Below are 17612 nucleotides of genomic sequence, written 5' to 3'. Positions count from 1 at the left end.
TGCAGTTGGAATCTGAGGGCGTTCTCTGATTGGATTTCAGTTTAACAAACATATCAACTGGTTGAGGGTGCTAGCCTTTGAGAGACTTGATCATGTCTAAAATGACAAAAACGGCAATCAATTTGACGTTTCACAGTAGGCTATTGACTTTTTGTTGCTGAAATAAAATCGAAATTCATATATCAGATAAATACACAGAGAAAAGTTTGTTTTGGCAGTGCACATTGGTTTACTCACAAAATAGTTAAGATATTCAAAGAAATATGATAATAACTGCGTTTTATTTAGAGCAAAAATTGGGATTTTTCATAATTGACATCAAGCCTGGTTTAAACGGATATTGCGTACAAATTAGTTAGATGTACAAACCACGACTATCATGATGAACATTAACCTATCAGAGGCTCAAAAATTATAGTAGGCCTATCATTATAGACGTTAGACAAATTAAGTAGTCCCTAGGCTAACATTCTTCATTCTCGATGATTATTTCAGTTGGAATATACATTGGCTCAGTGAAATTATCAAAAGTGACGAGTTGTCAATTAAACCATTCATTTACTAGTCTTCTGCACTCCTTCCAGACGTTAACAAATAGTCCCGTCGTTAGTCAACCTGGGAAGAATTCAACTGGTATTTCTTTCTATTTACATTTTGTCTGGATAACACTGTTAGGCGATACGCGTTTCAGGGTAAATTATAGGTCACCATTTCGTTGCACTGAAAGAGAGAGGAGAGACACGAGCCATTGCAACATGCTCTATCCTCTGTTTGACTCCTCTTGTAAAATGGGCTCAAACAATGGCCATTCTTCTTTTAATTTGGTCTTTGCATTCCTTTCACTTCTGGTTGCTTTGCAAAGGGTAAACCTAGGTAGCATTTTAGAAACGTTCTCTGAGAGGTGTAAGCAACTGCATACTTCTAAAATAGATATCAGAACTATGACTATTGGTTTAACGCGCCATGGATTGGACGTGTCCTCGTGCGTAAAAGGGATAGCACTAACAGCTATCGCCTAGGCTATTTTGATCAATCGTTGAGAGCAAAGCGAAAAAGACAGAACATAGCCTATCAAATGCACCGTGGAACATGGAGTAAGCAGGCGCTACTGTCTCGGCTGGACATTGGGGGCCGAGGCAGGCTGTTGTCAGGGAGGTGCGAGAATACATCATTTTACTGTCTGTTCCAATGCGACTTAACGAATGAGGTGTTTTCGCTGTGATGCCATGAAGTGTGTCTCTCAGATAGTTAGCCTACCTGTGACGAATCCCCCCCGTAAAGTGGCAGGACGCCACTCAGTCTCAGCCTCTATCTTCACACTATCCAGGGACGGACAGGCTCAGGCAGGGGCAGACCAGGAGAAGACTGTTTGCAATCAACAATAAATAGTCTATATCATTTGGAAATTGAAAACGAATAATTTACTGTCACTGTGGAATAATTTAAGGTTTATTATAATGTAATGGCATTATTAGGCCTTGATGGGCCTACATTCGAATTACCTCGACTAGCTTATAATATTAATGTTATAATTATTCATAATAATAATAATAATAACAATATAATAATATATTTTGAAAATAATAGTAGTGGTAGTACTAGTAATGATAATAAAATGCTATTGTTTTGTGATTAATTTCTTTATTGATTTTCAAGATGGCCGTATCTTCAGTCGTATCTCAATAATGGGTGTCTGTTTCATTGCGTAATCGCCCTCAGGTGTCATTGCCGTACTGACTTCATAATGATTATCTCCTACTACTCGTTTTCTGTTATATTGAAAGACAGAGTTTCCTATTTTGAGACACGGATTGTGTATGTGTGCCATTTAGCGGGTTAAGCTATTTAAGTTTCTTTGAACGGGGTATGGTAGTAGGTGTGGGAAGGATTGGAGTCAAAATGGGCCAGCATCCCTGTGGAATGTTTTCGACACCTTGTAGAGTCCATACCCAGACGAATTGAGGCTGTTCTGAGGGCAAACTCAATATTAGGAAGGTGTTCCTAATGTTTTGTATACTCGATAGGCCTATTCATGTGATGATAAAAGTATTATTATAATTGATTTGGCGTAATAAAAATATCAGCTGAAATCGTAACATCAGGTTTGATTGGTTTAATACAGACACAACACCTAATAATTTATGCTATTCATGAATGGTGTTTAAGGCAAAAAGGAAGTCTGCTTTGTCTGTAGTGTAATAGAATAGTGTCATCAAAGGTGAGAGTTTATGATGAATTGGGAACAATCAGCGATTTGTAAATGAATGTCTACCTTGTAGCATTCAGACCTTTACTTAATTATTCACCTCCGTTTCGATTGCGTCTCAATAGATTGATTAGATTAAGTGGAGATGTTTTTATGTGCTCGGAAATTGAACGAAAATGTTGCAGTTAATGTTTTTATTTGATTAAATGTTTTTTTGCAAATCTTATCCAATCCGATATCGTTGCCAAGACCGCTATGCGATCACATTTGAGATATCCTGTAAATATTACATTTGACAATACAGACCTTGAAATTATTATTATTATTATTGCGCTATTACAACAATTATAATAACAACAATAAGATACACTTTTGTGTTATCCACTAGATAAATGTAATACAGCATTTTATCATTACATTTTGAGTGTCCATTTAATCTCACAAACGGGTGATAAAAACAAGATAAAGATAAGCAAAGGAATGGGATTTATCGTTGTAGGTACTCTCGAAATTACTGGACAATTTCTCTAGCATTTTTGGAGTTTAGACTCAGCTGGTAGTGAGATAATTCAATCAAAGAAATGACACAGCTATGTATAGAACATAGCACATGGCATCCATCAAGAGGGTCCACATACAGTAGGATATATTTCCAGGTAATTTATGAATAGAAGATCATTTCAGAGCAGAATGCTATTTCATTGTTATTAAAGGAGAAAACGTCATGGTTTGATTAAATCCAAACGACGCCACTAATGTCCGCTAATTATGGTTAACTCGAAAGGTCGCTGAGTCGAATCCCCTAGCCGACTAGGTGAACAATCTGTTGACGTGCAATGCACTTAACCCTAATTGCTCCTGTAAATCACTTTGTATAAGAGCGTCTTGGAAATGTAAAAATATTGTAATGTCGTGACTCAATACAAATAAATAATTGTTCTCGACATATTTTCACGTTATGCTTTAGCGATACATACAATCTCATTTCAATTGCCATATTGAATATGGCTGATAATTGGTTGTTATTTAACTGACCCCCAAAGACATCTAATGCATTGTGATAACGTTTAGAATGAATTGCCTAAAATGGATATATCTAACCTTCCATGTCACACATATACAGAGAGCATAGTATCCCACTTCCTTATTCAGATTCACAGTTATTACAGTTTGTTTATAGGTCGTCTGGCTCTTTGTACATAACTTGGACTTTGGGAGGAAGCGTTGTGATTTGTTCTGGATGTCAAATAAAACTCTGTGTCCCATTATGGAGGGTGTGAAAGTAATTTCCTGTATTTGATTGATCTCTTCACTGTGTCTGAAGCGTTTGGGGCTTAAAAGAAATGAAATGCCCTATTTACACATGTTTGTTTTTCTGGAAGGCAGGCACAGAGCAGTTAAGTTTTATGCCTGAGACTCTGTCTCTGTCTGTCTCTCTGTCTGTCTGGCTGTCTATCTTCCCATGGCTGCATGGCCAGTGGCTCCCATAGAGGGTTAAGTCAAAGTGAAACTGCATTAAAACAACAGGTAGCTCTTAGGTCATAGCCATTTCCTGCAGTCAAATGACACAGTGACCTCATGGGTGGAATGCTTATAACATTTTTTATAATATAATTAACAAACATGATTACAATGTCTATGTCAAACAGTTTGTTATACACTACATGACCAAAAGTATGTGGAGACCTGCTCGTCGAACATCTCATTAATATGGAGTTGGTCCCCCTTAGCTGCTATAACAGCCTCCACTCTTCTGGATGTTGGAACATTGCTGCGGGGAATTGCTTCCATTCAGCTACAAGAGCATTAGTGAGGTCGGGCAGTGATGTTGGGCGATTAGGCCTGGCTCGCAGTCAGCGTTCCAATTCATCCCAAATGTGTTTGATGGGGTTGAGTGCAGGGCTCTGTGCAGGCCAGTCAAGTTCTTTCACACAGATCTCAACAAACCATTTCTGTATGAACCTCACTTTGTGCTCAGGGGCATTGTCATGCTGAAACAGGAAAGGGCCTTCCCCAAACTGTTGCCACAAAGTTGGAAGCGCAGAATCGTCTAGAATGTCATTGTATGCTGTAGCGTTAAGATTTCCCTTCACTGGAACAAAGGGGTCTAGCCCGAAGCATGAAATAAAGCCCCAGACCATTCTTTTTTACAGTTGGCACTGTGCATTGGGCCAGGTAGCGTTCTACTGGCATCCGCCAAACCAAGATTTGTACGTCAGACTGCCAGATGGTGAAGCGTGATTCATCACTGCAGAGAACGCGTTTCCACTGCTCCAGAGTCCAATGGCGGCGAGCTTTACACCACTTCCGCCGACGCTTGGCATAGTGATTTTAGGCTTGTAAAACACATTTCATGAATCTCCCAATAAATAGTTATTGTGCTGACATTGCTTCCAGAGGCAGTTTGGAACTCAGTAGTGAGTGTTGCAACCGAGGACAGACAATTTTTACGCATTATGCCCTTCAGCACTCAGTGGTCCCATTCTGTGAGCTTGTGTGGCCTACCACTTCGCGGCGGAGCCGTTGTTGCTCCTAGACATTTCCACTTCACAATAACAGCACTTACAGTTGACCGGGGCAGCTCTAGCAGGGCCACAATTGTATGAACTGACTTGTTGGAAAGCTGGCTCTGAGCTCTTCAGTAAGGCCATTCTACTGCCAATGCTAGTCTATGGAGATTGCATGGCTGTGTGCTCAATTTTATACACCTGTCAGCAACGGGTGTGGATGAAATAGCCGAATCCACTCATTTGAAGGGGTGTCCACATACTTTTGTATATATAGTGTATTTCATTTCTTCTTTAATGTATATACAATGTACTATTGGGATGCAAACTTACGATTGAATACATTCAAACTCTATTTATTATTTTAAGCCTATAACCATGTGTGTGAGGTGTATACTTTTGTTTCAAAGTAGATTTGTTTAAGACTATCAAGAAACATTCTGTGTGACCCTGACTTAGCCCATTGCAGTAAAAGGTTAATTTAAAGTAAGAATTCGGTTTACCTTTAGCAGTGTGGTTAGGGTTAGTTGTATGATAATATTTTTAAGAGAGAAACTGTTGGTGACAACTGCCATGGGGGCTGCCCCAGTGGCTGATGGGATGTGGTGGGTGAGCGTCAGTCTGCTGTTTGGAGTGGTAGATGATTAAGCGAGGCAAGGCAGGTGTGTAAAAGCAACCTTTGTCGTTTGGACAGTGTGAACCATCCTTGCTGCTTTCCAAGGCTCGCCCACAAAAGGGAACGCCCTCACCTGCCCGTTTACGAGAGAGAGTGTGAGTGTGAGTGTGTGTGTGTGTGTGTGTGTGTGTGTGTGTGTGTGTGTGTGTGTGTGTGTGTGTGTGTGTGTGTGTGTGTTGGGGAGAGGCCATGGGATTGGTGGCAAGCTAGCTAGCCATGCTGGCTAAAAACTTCCGCGGAAGTATTTTACAGCCACAGCCAGTCAGCTACACCCTAGCTGGGTCAAGTGATGAACCACTGTCTATGATCAACTACATTCCTCTCCATCTAATGATACTGAAATAGAAGAGAGTTTTAGATTATTTTAGCGCTGCATTTATGATTCTAGGGGATTGGTGTCACTTAGCAAACTCGTAAAAAACACTAACATAAAAGTAGCAAGTTGAATAGTATGGCTCAGTACTGGAAAATGGATAACTATTCCAATTCATACTCATAAAAACCTTGCATCAGACAATGAGGGAGACACCCAATCTTTAGTATTGTCTCCATACGCATCAGTCTATCATAGTGACGTCGTCACAGGTTGGTGATATGGGGTGACTTTGACTCAGTTGCCTCTCGTGTCTTGACCTTGGCTCTGTTTTCTAATTGTAGTGTAATAATAATGACATACAGGGTAGATAGGAGTTACAGAATGGAACCAACTACTCTATGTGATACAATGTAGACAAGATTATGAGGCTCAGTATCTGTTTATGCAACCATATCAGGACCTCTAATGCCCATATTAGTATTAGTAACTTCCAAATGTATACCCGATTATGTAACGCATGATAACTCAAAGGAGAAACACACCGATGTTGCATTTTAGTTTACGTCTTAACTATGATTTTGTCCGGTTTATACCAGCAGGAAAGAGGTCATAAAATTGGAATTAACCCACGCCAAACCATTCTCTATGTCTCGTTGTCTAATGTCTCTTTACAAGCATTTCGCTACACCCACAATAACATCTGCTAAACACGCGCATGTGACAAATCAAATTTGATTTGAAGGCCAAACCATTGTCCATGACTTCTTTCTAAACCAGCATTTCTTGGGTCACCCCAGTCTAGAGCCTAACTCAATACATTTGCATCTCCTCTCATTCTGACAGTGTACCTCTTTCTTACCTATCTCATAAACAAATAAGGGGTTCATTTTCCCGTGTAGCTGGTGGAGGGACATGGCATGACACACATAAGTAAATCTAGTAGGCCTTGTCATTTACAATACTTGACATGGTGAGGTTACTGAGGGCCAAATTGGGTCAATACAACATGCACATAATGTTCACATCAATCATGCATTTGTGTAGATGGGAGATTTACAATGATAGATAGTAATTTCAAGTTGCATGCACAGATTTGTCGCATTGGGAATTTATCGGGGAGCGCGGTCTGAATGGTGGAATACCGGCAGTGGCGGTTCTAGCTTGTATGGCTCCCTGGGTGCCCCCCTCCCTTCAGCCCCCGCCCCTGGCAGCTGCCCATGTCACCTATACCTAAATCCGCCACTGCATCCCGGCCCCTGATATAGTTGGGATTCCTCTAGCTCTACCTTTCTCTCTTTCTCTTGGTACCCCTCTCTACCTTAGCCCAGTCAGTGTGGAAGGGCTAGCTCCAGTGGTGGGGGTCTGTGGGGGTCCATGGTCATCCAGCCCCTCACAACCTCATGTCAGAGAGCTTCTCCTGGGATGCTCCTCCAAGGACGGGTCCCAGATAAGCCTTCAATCCATCCATCACACATCTGACTCAAGTGTTTAAAAAGCCATTAGACAACCTAACCAGATAAGCCTGAGGTGTTCAACACTAGCACCGATTCAACACTAGCACCGATTGAGGGTAATAAGAACTTAAGCACTGTAATTGTGAGGAAAGATTACAATGGCGGAGTGCACTGCTCTAGCCCACAACTCTGTTATGTTGCTATCTTGTACAAAGATGATATGGTAGCACTTAATTTTAGAAAACATGAATTACCACAAAATGGTAATTTTCACTAATTACCTAAACATTACTAATGGTTTAGACTAGATATGGCCTTCAAATGAACACCCCTGTATTGGGTCTCTGAAAGTACAGCTAATAGATGAGGTTTGGTTTTCCAAACCCGAGCAAGGCCATGTTATTGTTTCCACGTTAACATCCCCGTCACCTCCATCCTGTTAGCTCGCCAGCTAGAGCCAGCTCCTCTCTGTGTTTTGTCTTAGCAGAAGGTCAGGTTTCCAGAACACCCTGTGACTTTCCCTGAATCAGCTGTTTAGATGTTCGGCGCACCAGAGAAAAAGAGCAGCCTTGGCAGAGGTGACGTCATTAGATCGTAAAAAGCAGAGGTGTAGGGGTGGGGATAGTAGTTGGGGGGATTGGGGGCTGTATTGGGGAGGGGGAGGGGGGGGAGAGGATAGGGCAACAGACAGAGGCAGACAGACATAGGGAAAGAGGAGAGGAGCAGCTGAAGGTCCAGACCTTAGCATACACAGGCCTCTCAGCTGGTCTCAATGCCTGGGCATTGTATTATACCTAGCGGCTCTACTGCTTATTAGGGAGATACTGTATGAGAGGGGAGTAAAACCTCAGTCTTGGTAGATTAATGTACTACCCGCTTGTCTTTTGTTCATATTTGTAGGGCAAGAAGTGTACATACCTGTACTGTACCTAAGTTAGGTGGATATTCATCTAGGTTAACTCAGAACTAAAGTCTTGCATAATTGGTCAGGTGCTCTATTAAGTTCTGGGTCCATATGTGTTAAGAGAAGAGATAGAACGAGGATCAGAAGCGGAAGCGGAATGAAGAGCTCCAACCTCTCTCTTTCCAAGTTATGGGCAAGTCTATGGGTCAAATGTCACCTCCCCTTCCGAAATTCTAAAGATGCAAAATTGTGAAATGTCCAAAGCACGGAACTAATGCTGCTCATTTTCTCACGCTCCGTTGTATCATGACAGATCTATGGTTCCATTTATGTTTACGTAGTCTGTTCACGGGACATTAGGTGGACCTCGGAGACTTGTTTTTGCAATTGAAATAGCTAGGTAAATATCTTAGAATCTCAAAGCCTGAAAGAGTAAAACTCTGTAGTACCCAGTGTTGGGGAGTAACGGATTACATGTAATCTGCTACATGTAAGGGATTACAAAAACCGGTAACTGTAATCCATTACATTACCAGCAAAAATACTGTAATCAGATTACAGATACTTTTGAAAAACTAGATGATTATTTTGAGGATTACTTTTAAATTCAGAAAGGATGTTTGCGGAAAAAAATCTTTGACACTTCTGTTTTCTCAATGACATTCAAATCAGCATTGAAAAAAGGTGCAAGTGTAAGTTTGTTCCACCTGAACGAGTCTGACCACAAGTCAGAGTCCACTATGACGACACACCAAATGGGTTTGATGGATCGCGGGAAAAGAGCAGGAATAGGCTTTTGTAGGCTACAGTCCAAGCTATTTCTTCCAATGGCGCGGCTGCTGTCGGCATCCAAAGATTATCCAACTTGAATAAACGCTTGGAGGTAAGGATGACAGCAGTGGTGTGGTCTACGGTGATACGGATATCACTTATAATTGATATCTACATAGGGCATTGATGTGAATCACACTGCTGCTCTCTCATTTAGCTATTTGCGCCTTACGGATTTTGGTTGTTGTGGATGGCTGATCACAAATCTAAATGTGTATTTGAACCCAATAATGGTTGAATTCAAAAAGTTTAAGCTGCCTATCAATCATTGTTTTTGAAACCAGTGGACAGCCAGTGAAAAATGCGCTCTTGCATCAGCTGCATAGTGCGGATCCCAGCCTAAGGAATAAAAGTGGGCATTTATTGCTCAATATAATTCATGGTGATAATAAATAATACATAGGCCTAATGGACACATGGTCAAACTTGCACACTTTTGATAGACTCAAATGGACTCGTAAATTATATATATATATATATATATATATATATATATATATATATATATATATATATATGTGTGTATGATTCCTGAAGAATTTAACTTATAAATGCCTCATGAGCTTAGTTCAACTGTCATACGTCCATGAGAACCCAAAATATAAATGTTACGCTCGTTGATAGAAGGAGACCAAGGCGCAGCGTGGTAAGTGTACATCTTTCTTTATGATGAACACCAAAAAAAAAAAAAAAGATAAACGAACGTAACGTTCTGCAGGCTACCTAGTAACTGTGCAAAAACAAGATCCCATAAACTAAGGTGGAAAACAGGCTGCCTAAGTATGATCCCCAATCAGAGACAACGATAGACAGCTGCCTCTGATTGGGAACCATACCCGGCCAACAAAGAAATAGAACACATAGATTGCCCACCCAAATCACACCCGACCTAACCAAATAGAGAAATAAAAGGCTCTCTAAGGTCAGGGTGTGACAATAATCTTGTAAATGTAAACAAACACTGTATAGCCTCATAACATGGTTAAAACAATTATTTTGATATCATGGATGGTCAGTCCTTGCATCCATAGCTCTGTCTATTAATCTGAGAGTGGTTACATTTCTCCAGGCCCATCCCTCAGTTTTTTACCAAAACAGAGGCGTGGCAACTGTTTTGTTATTGTTTCATCTGTGGATTTGCCCTTTAAATGGCTGCATATTATTAAGATAATTTCGCCAAGAAAAAGGTAAACAATAGGTCAATAGCAAATGCAGCATATGGCATTGAGTCGTTCAATTTAACGTCCATATGGCCAGCTATGTAAACTTTAACATTGATTTATCCTGCAATAGATGTCGTTCAAATGGTAACGTACACATTTTTCTCTTCTTCTAATGCCTCTTAAGGGGAAAGTCATCTAAAAGTAACTGAATGTAATCAGATTACGTTACTGAGTTTGGGTAATCCCAAAGTTACGTTACTGATTACAATTTTGGACAGGTAACTTGTGACTGTAATGGATTACATTTAGAAAGTAACCTACGCAACCCTGGTAGTACCATAGCTCATTTTGACTGTGCAGAACTGAACACTAGCCCCAAATTGGTCCTTGGAGTTGTGAGTTGCTGAGTCAATCCAACACTTTTGTGACATTTTAGAAACACCAATCCGATTGTAACAAATTACATAACTCAAAAGGTCTTGTCCTCTTTCACTATTCTGTTGAAATGCACAACGCTAAGCTAGGGCCTTGACCTTCTCTATAGACAGTTTCTTTCCACTGGAAAATGTATTCAAATGTGTGTGAGGCTGTTTGAGTGTGTAGAACAAACAAGGGGCCCGGCAGACCTGATAACATCTTGTTACTGAAAAGACTGCAGAGCTCAACCAACCAAACATGGCCACCATCATGTGGCAACGGTTTCCCTTGTCCTTCCATGACCGTATGACCTTGTCTCAGGCACCTCAAACAGCTATACTTGCACATGTGTACATACAGACACACAGACACGTGCACGCACACTACTCTTCCACACACATTAAAATAAAGCACACTCATTCCAACTGTGCACTTGACTGCAGAGTTCCTGTCACATTATCACTTCACTCCAGTTGCCCAGACAATGAAAACATTGAGGTGCTAGGTCAGTTTAGTTTATGGCGTGACAGAGTCTTTGTTTGACTGAAAACAGTCAACATGTGAATTCTACATGCTCCAATTATATATTTTTTTATCAGATCTCCATCAAACAGACCAATCATGCGCCTTCCTTTGTGCCTGTGTCTCCGTCCTCAGTGTGCTGTACCAGGCAGAGCCATAGTGCCCACAGCTCCCTCTGTTTGTCCGGAAATGTTTGCTCATGGTGGGAATATTACACCTAACTATACTACAGCAAGAAAAGACATGAAATGACTCCAGGTCTGACTGAAAAGCAATGTGTCACCTCCCTTCTACTTCACCGTAACTGATTCGTTTATAAATTCACCGTCCTTCCCGATACTCTTTCTCTCGTAATTCCATGTCAAAATGACATCTGCGTAGTAGTGGCTCTGGCCCTTCGTTTCCATGGTTGAGTTTCCGTGGTGAGTTTGTCTTTGAGGGGGGCATTCCCATGACCTAAAAAAACCTGGATGATTCTACAAAATGAGGTCATATCAGGATGATCTCCAGCACGTATCATTTACTGTAACATTGTGACTTGGTGCCTGTACCACTCTAGCTCAACAAAAGGTGACAAGAAAGACATGGGAGATGGGAGTAGCTACTGGATCAGGCCATTACCGGTCTCACTTCCACGTAGTGTCTATATAGCACGTTGTTCCTTCAGAAGGACAAAGCTGTTCTCTGTTGATTTCACAAGATTTGGATTGGGGTCTCTGTATATGTCTTATTGTAAATACTGTAGCCATAACAGAAATACCAAGCAAACTAAGCACTTAGAAAAAGTAGACTTGAAGCACTGTGTTACATGTAACTGCAAATGTGTCAGGAAAACATTTTGTGTAAATTATCATTTAAAAAAGATCCTCATAGGCAATATGCGATACATTTAAATCTATTTCCTGGATTGAACACAATAACAACTGAATTGACATTTCCCTAAAACAATACATTTTTGTACTTAAATTCATATTCCTTCATACACTGATCCCACTACCCAGGACTCTTGTTTGACACCCCCCCCTCCCCTCCTACCTCACCCCCTTCCCTCCTACCTCACCCCCTCCTATCCCTCCCCACTTTACAAAAACATTGGGCATTGTGTGTGATTTGTTTTGATAGAACATGGTCCATAGCCTAGAGGTGTTGGCTCCACTCAGATCAGTGTTTACAGAACAAGAGAGAACACACAGCTCAGACTCACAAAGAGCATCAAGATGCTATAGGCGCTGGGGACGATGAGTGTGTGTGTTTGTGCGCGCGCGTGTGTGTGTACTAGCCATCAACAACCCAGCATGGACCTAGAATACCAAGCACTGATAATGATGGGAAACGATTGGGATAGGAGGAAAATGACAGCATTTATCTTGAACGCTACTCTGTGACATCATCGTGTGACTTACACTGTCCATAACAAGTTGGATAATAGTTAGGATAATTACATATTCGTCGCAACACATTGGAACAGCTCTTATCCATCATGAGATAATAATAAGGCCAAGATAACACTTAATTTTTAAGTTAGAATTAAATAATGTCAGGCAATACATCTTTATCAAAATATTGTCTTATGAACGTGTTACAAAGACCAGTATTAAAAAAATGAAGGTTAGGCACTAATCTAGTGATCTGCTTGAAGTGTAAATGATAGATATTTTACAAAGGAGCAATTTATAGGAAACAAACCCCTTTTGACCAGTGAATTGTGAGGCTAAAATGTCTGAGAACGTCAACAAGCATATGTGTTTCTATATCTCCGGCACCTGTGTGAGGCTGAGGACACCCAGGGTTGCTATAGGCTAATAAATCATTGACCTCACCTCCCTCCACAGCCAATTCTTGGGAGATATTGACTAGAACAACATCACATTCTCTCCTCTGGCCCACTTCAATCCTGGGAACAATGGGTATAGATGAAATGGAGGTAAGTCATTCTGAGAATGTGTCTGTTTGCCTGGTTACCTGCTACAGCGTACCAACACTGGTATTCAAGAGAGACATGCCTTCCAAGAATAAAGCGATCGTTTAAGTGTAGGTAACAAGCAAAAATATGGCTTGAAGTATAAAAAACAAATATCCAAACAAACCTCCTTATATTTTGTGACTAAACATTGTAGCAAGTCCATTGCAACACATTGAGGGAGGCATGTAAACTCAGCAAAAAAAGAAACGTCCCTTTTTCAGGACCCTGTCTTTCAAAGACAATTCGTAAAAATCCAAATAACTTCACAGATCTTCATTGTAAAGGGTTTAAACACTGTTTCCCATGCTTGTTCAAGGAACCATAAACAATTAATGAACAAGCACCTGTGGAACGGTCGTTAAAACACTAACAGCTTACAGACGGTAGGCAATTAAGGTCACAGTTATGAAAACTTAGGACACTAAAGAGACCTTTCTACTGACTCTGAAAAACACCAAAAGAAAGATGCCCAGGGTCCCTGCTCATCTGCGTGAACGTGCCTTAGGCATGCTGCAAGGAGGCATGAGGACTGCAGATGTGGCAAGGGCAATACATTGCAATGTCTGTACTGTGAGACGCCTAAGACAGTGCTACAGGGAGACAGGACGGACAGCTGATCGTCCTCGCAGTTGCAGACCACGTGTAGCAACACCAACACAGGATCGGTACATCTGAACATCACACCTGCGGGACAGGTACAAGATGGCAACAACAACTGCCGAGTTATACCAGGAACGCACAATCCCTCCATCAGTGCTCAAACTGTCCGCTATAGGCTGAGAGAAGCCGGACTGAGGGCTTGTAGGCCTGTTGTAAGGCAGGTCCTCACCAGACATCACCGGCAACAACGTTGCCTATGGGCACAATCCCACCGTCGCTGGACCAGACAGGACTGGCAAAAAGTGCTATTCACTGACGAGTCGCGGTTTTGTCTCACCAGGGGTGATGGTCGGATTCGCGTTTATCGACGAAGGAATGAGCGTTACACCGAGGCCTGTACTCTGGAGCGGGATTGATTTGGAGGTGGAGAGTCCATCATGGTCTGGGGCGGTGTGTCACAGCATCGTCGGACTAAGCTTGTTGTCATCGCAGGCAATCTTATCGCTGTGCATTACAGGGAAGACATCCTCCTCCCTCATGTGCTACCCTTCCTGCAGGCTCATCCTGACATGACCCTCCAGCATGACAATGCCACCAGCCATACTGCTTGTTCTGTGCGTGATTTCCTGCAAGACAGGAATGTCAGTGTTCTGCCATGGCCAGCAAAGAGCCCGGATCTCAATCCCATTGAGCACGTCTGGGACCTGTTGGATCGGAGGGTGAGGGCTAGGGCCATTTCCCCCAGAAATGTCCGGGAACTTGCAGGTGCCTTGGTGGAAGAGTGGGGTAACATCTCACAGCAAGAACTGGCAAATCTGGTGCAGTCCATGAGGAGATGCACTGCAGTACTTAATGCAGCTGGTGTCCACACCAGATACTGACTGTTACTTTTGATTTTGCCCCCCTTTGTTCAGGGACATATTATTCCATGTCTGTTAGTCACATGTCTGTGGAACTTGTTCAGTTTATGTCTCAGTTGTTGAATCTTGTTATGTTCATACAAATATTTACACATGTTAAGTTTGCTGAAAATAAACGCAGTTGACAGTGAGAGGACGTTTCTTTTTTTGCTGAGTTTACATTTCACACAGAAGAAAGTGTGCATTCTTTGATTGAGTCCGACTGTACGACACATCAAAATCTGAATCAGAATTGCCAAGTACATTTACACATACCCAGAATTCGTCTTAGTGAGAAGGTGCTGCCAGCAGTAGACAATATACACGAAGAATACAGTCCATATACAAGTATACATAAATATACAATACAAGTCCACAGAGACATCATACAGAATGTACAATATCGGAACAGTAAACATAAAACAAAAAACTCTGGAGTATAGGCTGATTACAGTGGGAATATACAATTTACACAGGGTTGTGCAGAGGACCGGAGGTGTAAATAGTGAAAATGTGGTATAGTGCAGATTAGTATTTGACGTCATTGATGACAAGGTGCAGTAATCGTCCCAAAGCAAATCCACTTAATCCGTATGAGCCCGATTGGCCGGTTGATGTGCACGGAGGAAGAAAGTGTTCTGGTGGCGGGAGGTTTTGGTCATGACCTAAATCACCTGCCAGAGCGGAGTCTTTGAAAAATGGGGTGTCCGGGGTGGGCAGGGTTGGTGATGATCTGACCTGCACGCTCCCTTGTCCTGGAGGCGTGCAGGTACTTGATGGAGTGCAGGTGACAGCTGATGACCTTCTCCGCAGACCGGATGATGCGCTGCAGTTTGACCTTGCAGCGGGCAGACGCAGATCCAAACCAGACAGTGATAGACGAGGTGAGGATGGACTCAATGATGGACGTGTAGAACCGAACCGGAATTGTCAAAGAGATATGCACAGTACATAGGCCGGCCAGTTGATTTCTTCAACCGTTCATCATCTCACACTGACATGCCATACATGTGCTAAAGTGTCATATCAAATCAAATCAAATTTTATTTGTCATCTGCGCCGAATACAACAGGTGTAGTGGACCTTACCGTGAAATGCTTACTTGCAAGCCCTTAACCAATAATGCAGCTCAAGAAATAGAGTTAAGAAAATATTCACTAAATAAACTAAAGTAAAAAATAAAAAAATAAAAAATGTAAGAAATATTATTATAAAATCAAAAAGTAACACAAGAAAACTACATAACAATAACGAGGCTATATACAGGGGGTACCGGTACCGAGTCAATGTGCGGGGGTACAGGTTAGTAGAAGCTTGGGTGTAGAAGCTGTTAAGGCGCCTTTTGATCCTAGACTTGGTGCTCCGGTACCGCTTGCCATGTGGTAGCGGAGAGAACAGTCTATGACTTGGGTGACTGGAGTCGTTTGACAATGTTTTGGGCCTTCCTCTGACACCGCCTAGTATATAAGTCCTGGATGTCAGGAAACTTGGCCCCAGTGATGTACTGGTGCTACCCTCTGTAGCACCTTACGTTCAGATGCCAAGCAGTTGCCTTTACAAGCGGTAATGCAACCGGTCAGGATGCTCTCGATGGTGCAGCTGTATAACTTTTTGAGGATCTGGGGATCCATGCCAAATTTTTTCAGTCTCCTGAGGGGGAAAAGGTGGTGTTGTGCTCTCTTCACAACTGTCTTGGTGTGTTTGGACCATGAGTTTATTAGTGATGTGGACACCAAGGAACTTGAAACTCTCAACCCTCTCCACTTCAGCCCCATCTATGTTAATGGGGGACTCTTCGGCCCTCCTTTTCCTATAGTCCACGATCAGCTCGTTTGTCTTTCTCACAATGAGGGAGAGGTTGTTGTCCTGGCACCACACTGCCAGGTCTCTAACCTCCTCCCTATAGGCTGTCTCATTGTTGTCGGTGATCAGGGCTATCACTGTTGTGTCGTCAGCAAATGTAACGATGGTGTTGGAGTCGTGCTTGGCCACGCAGTCATGGGTGAACAGGGAGTACAGCAGAGGACTAAGCACACACCCCTGAGGGGCCCCAGTGTTGAGGATCAGCGTGGCAGATGTGTTGTTGCCTACCCTTACCACCTGGGGAGCAACCCGTCAGGAAGTCCAGGATCCAGTTGCAGAGGGAGATGTTTAGTCCCAGGGTCCTTAGCTTAGTGATGAGCTTTGTGGGTGCTATGGAGTTGAATGCTGAGCTGTAGTCAATGAACAAAATTATCATATAGGTTTTCCTTTTGTCCAGGTGGAAAAGGGCAGTGTGGATTGCGATTGAGATTGGGTCATCTGTGGATCTGTTGCAGCAGAATGCGAATAGGAGTGGGTCTAGGGTTTCCGGCATGATGGTGTTGATCTGAGCCATGACCAGCCTTTCAAGGCACTTCATGGCTACCGACGTGAGTGCTACGGGGCGGTAATCATTTAGGCAGGTCACGTTCGCTTTCTTGGGCACAGAGACTTCAGGTTGCTTGCCTCAAAGCGAGCATAAAAGGCATATATCATATATCAAAGGTTCTCCAGAGCACATTCGACTTTTGCCCCGGCGGAAAGATCCAGAGGCACTAAATGTCAACCAGGCCTTCCTACACTTTGTACAAGCCATCTTTATGTCTTAGCGTTTTATGATGCACAGGATAAGGCTCACTCTGAAGGTCTCTCAAAGGATCCAGTTAGTGAAGGACAGAAGAGATGGAGGGATTCAGAGTATGGGTTAGATAGGAAGGACAGACGGAGGTATGGGGGAGTGAGGGAAGAGTGAGTGTGAGTGTGAGAGAGAGAGGAAGAGGAAGAAAGAGAGTGAAGGAGAGAGGGAGAGAGAGACAGGATAAAAGAGCAGGCTGGGCCAGGCCTGAAAGGGAGGTTCGAAGCAAACACTTCTGCTCCCTGTACTGAGATGTTCCCACTGAATAACACACACTTGTGTGTGGAGGATGCACCGATGTCATGCCGCAAAGGTCGGCAAGAGTCTCAACAACAAGAGGTGTCAATCAGTAACGTGGTTATATGGCTGTGTTAATACTTAATAACATGTGCCCAGACCCAGTGCCAGGATAATGTGACTGAGGGGGCAGTTGAAATCAACGAGGGGGGGCAAAGTTTTGCATTTGAATTATATTAAATTCTGCTTACATATTCACAC

Source organism: Salvelinus alpinus, chromosome 30 (genome assembly GCF_045679555.1).
Source record: "Salvelinus alpinus chromosome 30, SLU_Salpinus.1, whole genome shotgun sequence".
In the NCBI taxonomy this organism is placed as follows: Eukaryota; Metazoa; Chordata; class Actinopteri; order Salmoniformes; family Salmonidae; genus Salvelinus; species Salvelinus alpinus.
The sequence above is the reverse complement of the archived record's forward strand: the minus strand, read 5'-3'. Positions refer to the sequence as shown.